This window comes from Coturnix japonica, chromosome 2 (genome assembly GCF_054131305.1).
Source record: "Coturnix japonica strain WE chromosome 2, WE-NBRP24, whole genome shotgun sequence".
Lineage (NCBI taxonomy): Eukaryota > Metazoa > Chordata > Aves > Galliformes > Phasianidae > Coturnix > Coturnix japonica.
The window spans coordinates 67699723-67703770 of NC_140664.1; the positions used below are offsets into that span (position 1 = coordinate 67699723).

At 48.6% G+C, this 4048-nt stretch overlaps 1 long non-coding RNA gene across 1 annotated transcript; it reads right to left on the bottom strand.

Moving 5' to 3' along the window:
- Positions 1 to 363: 363 nt before the first annotated feature.
- On the bottom strand, positions 364 to 3605 carry LOC146761904 (uncharacterized). The gene is made up of 4 exons (XR_014943714.1): positions 3412 to 3605; positions 2807 to 2890; positions 855 to 1438; positions 364 to 482 (listed from the first exon to the last, which is right to left on the bottom strand). It is a non-coding gene; the product is annotated as an uncharacterized LOC146761904 (long non-coding RNA).
- Positions 3606 to 4048: the final 443 nt, after the last annotated feature.

The following is a 4048-nucleotide window of genomic DNA, read 5'->3' on the forward strand; positions in this document are numbered from 1 at the left end:
CAGGAAGGGCCACTCAAACGCAAACAGCCTTTAAGCTGCAGCAGCTCATGGCCAGGCCCACAGCCCTGGGGAGCCAGTTCCATGACCACTGGTATCAGATGCAGCAAGCACAGGGAGCAGACAGGTAGGCACAGCAAAGCAGCAAGCAAAGCCCTATCTCTCAGAGGGGGCCTGCTTACAGGAAGCCCAGACATTGCCCTTCCACAAAAACTCCACCATTTTGACAGCCAAAACAGAAACTACCTTTGCATTTCTCGTGACTCTTACCTGTGCTCCCAAATAAATGGTTTCGTGACATCCTCTACCACACTGCAACTGCTCAGAGTAATCAAAATTAAATCATCCATAATAAACTCACTTTTGCCTGGTGGCAATGACAGTCCATTCCCATCGTGTGTCTCCATGTAATGAATACTGCAATTGGCCTTCTGAAAGCCTCCTGGATGAATCCACCAAAAGCAAGGAAGCACCCTGCACTTACTCTGAAGACAGAAAGAAAGCAAGGTTCATGGAAACAGGCACGCAAGGCTTGCAACCAGACACTGTGCTCCAAATCATAACAGAGATAGGACTATCACAGTGCCAGAACATGATTTACCACTAAAGGAAACATCCGGGAGCACATTCACAACTTCAGCTCAAGCTGTAATGGCTCAGCTTGTTTAGCTTTCTTATCATTCAGCTGGAAAACAAGATACTCCCAAACATCAGCCAGCAAGAACTTGGATAAGCCTGCCCTCTGGTTTTTATGATGACAGACATCATTACTGCCACCTCTGACACGTTACCAGGAGATGCTTCCGTTTATTAGCCTGGACTTGATTCATTCCACCAGCAGCAGCTCCTAAACTGACCTTGATTCATACAGCGATGCCATCGACTTCTAGCACGAGCTGACCTGAAAGACAGAGAAAGCAGGATAGAAAGAAACGCTGACATAGTATGTTCTAAAATTCTTGAACAAGCACATGAGACAAAACAGGAGAGAAACGCATCCGCAGCAACACCCTAGTTCATAAAGAAATGGAAATCCAGCCTGGCATCAGCAGCCCTTATATATTTCTTACACATTTGATTAAGCCGACTGCAGTTTGAACCAGGAGAATTCAAAGTCTCTTGCAAATGTTGCCGTAAAGCAGAAAATGACACAGCAAAAGAAAATTAAATACATAGCAATACAAAGAAAAATAAAGAAAAAAGCAAGCCAAAGACCAGGGAATCAAAGTTTAGCACTGCAAAGGAAAAAAAGAGCACAGCACAGCAAAGCACAGATGACAAAAAGCCAGGAAACCTCCCTGACATGACATCCTGCCTCCTGAGCAGGTCACGGTGTCCCTCACTCAGGTGCAGAGCAGGAAGGAAGCTGAGACCCTGCTGGATCCTTGATGTGCACTCCCATCTAAAAGGTCCATGTGCTCCTTGGGAAGCACAATGCCACCTGTGGAAAAGAGAAAGCAGGAACATGACATGGAGGTGGCTATCACCCAGCAGAAGGCCAGATCCTTCCATCTGTTATCCACTCCTCTTTTAGTCCTAACAGGGCCCTGAGAATACAGAAACAGCAGTGCTTAGCAGAAGGACTCAGGGAAGGATCAGTAGAAACTGTCAGGAGGACAACTGGCATCGCGTGGACACAAACAGGCTGTTGGTGCAAGGAAGGAAATGGCACCTGAGCATTTCACCAGACAGGTTCCCTCCTCTCTGTCTTCCTGCAAAGATACAAGGATAAAAACCTCATTTCCTCTGAGTAAGAATTGGAAAGAAGCCCAAAAACTATTCATTCAAAGGCACTTCCAGGAGATATACAACAGAATCCTTCCCAGTTACACGAGCTTACGCTGTGGCCTTTGGAAAAAAAAGCTGCCTTTCTGGTCCTGGGTCCTGAGGGCTCCTTTTCATCACCTGCTGGGCACAGCAGGAGAGCTTTTCTTGTACAAATCTATGCCCTGTGAACCTTTCTCCATCCCAACACAAAGTCCAACCTAGAGCTGCGGTGCAGACACTGGATGCAGACCAGAGCAGTAAAAGAACAGAACAGGGGAAAAGCAGATACAGGTAAGACAACTAAAGGAGAGGAAAAGAGCAGAAAAGAAGAAAGGTAAGAAAGAAGAAGATGGAAAGTGCAATAGATGAAAGGACTGGACATGAGCAGGAGAGGAGCAGATGCAGAGCTACATCAAGGTGTGGCTTCTCCTTGTGTCCCTGTCCACCACTTGCGACATCCCCCACTGACAGGGATGCTGCTGCCCCAGCAGCTCCTGGGGTTGTGGCAAGGGACAGTGTTCCATGCAGAGCCTCTACAGCCTGCTACACAGCCCCAGTGCCCTGCCACTTCTTTGGAAATACTGTCATTTCTATTACTCATTGCTTTGTTTGATAAGTTATTAAATGCTTTGTGTTCCCTCTGCTACATCTCTGCTTGAAGTCATTTGCACAGTGTCAAAGGTAGGATGGGGCACCACAGATGGCAGTGTTCCACAGCTACCACCAGCAGCCCCAGCTCACCCCTCCACACCTGAGGTGTGAGTGGCTGTGAGGGGAATGTCTCTGTGGAAGTGCAGCTCATTCCTCCCCTCTGATGGGGGCAGAAGGCATGAGACAAAAGAGGAAGGCAGAAAGCATCTGCATTTCCCTCATGGCTCTTATTTCCAGTGTTACTGTGGGAAATGAGCTGAGCCACTGTGCCTCTCTGTTATGGCTAGCTCTACAGCTCTGCCACTGTCTTTATACTCAGGTGTTCCTGTGTGTAATGCTCCACACTTGGACCCTGCAGAGCCCAAAGGCCTCCTTGGCTGCTGTTACTCACCTGGAGACTGAGGGTGCTGGCTCTCCACTCTGTACCTGCTTCCACGTCTCACTTGTAAGACACTGCGAGTCCACCTGGTTGGAACTGAAGTCAATAACCACAAATGTGAAAGAAATAGCAATGGATTCTTTCATTTCACAGGTTTTAATCTTCATTAAAAGATGTTCTGCTGTGGAGCACAGCTGGAAGCATTTCATATGTGCAAAAAGGGGGAGAGCCTGGTTCCTGCCCTCCCTAATCTCATCTAAGAGCTGGCTGTCTAAGAGAAAGAGTCTCTACTTGGAGATCTGCTCCGTAGCAACGTTTTGTGAATCCTGTTCTTCAGAAAAGTGTATTTGGGATTTTTTGTTTAGATTTGTGTTGGGTTATTTTTTCAGAAATTCCTTTTTTTGGATACTAGCTCGAGTCCTTCACCATTCTTAGGAAAATTAAAACAGAGTAAAGCAGCTGTATCAGCTTCTGCCTTTCACTACAGTTACCATTTGAGGTTATGGTTAATGGTTGAACTGGAGAGTCTGAGTGCTGCCACAAGGCCCTGGCTGTGCCGGGCCCCTTTCCAGCCTGGGCCCCAAAGCAGCCCCGACTGTGCTGGGTTCCCCTCTCACCTGGGCCCTGCAGTGGCCTCAACTGTGCCGGGTCCCTCTCCAGTCTGGGCCCTGAGCTGGCCCCAGCTGTGCCTGGTCCTCCTCCATCCTGGGCCCCAAGGCCCTGCCTCTGCCTGCTCCCCCTCTGCTCCGGGCCCTGAGCTGGCCCTAACTGTGCCAGGCCCCCCTCTGGCACAGGCCCTGCCTCAAGCCCCGCCCCCTGTGGGCAGCACTGCTAGTGCCTGGTTTTTGGCTCTCTTCCCTCTTCTTTCCCTGTTCTCTTAACAAATGCATTCAGGTCCCCCAGGATGACAGGCACTGATACTGCTGCATTCTTCCTGAACAAACTTTCTGGACAGCTCAGCTTTTTCTGCAGAGCAGCATGCCTTTGGAAATGCTTGGAGTATGTAAACTAACAGCAAGAGAACACTGAGCTCTTCTGGGTTTTCTAGGAATGGCAAAGAGACAGGAGAGTGTGCCCAGCCTCGTGTGGTTGCTTGTATGCAGAAATCCCTGTCATGGTTGTCAACATCTGTGCTGTTCTGCTTTAAGGCACTAGTGTGTGACAAGAAGCCTACAGTTACCAATTTAGAGGAGGTAATTAATTGTAACAGTTCCCCTTTCTTCTTCCCTCGACACTTGGGTTATGGAGTTCTCC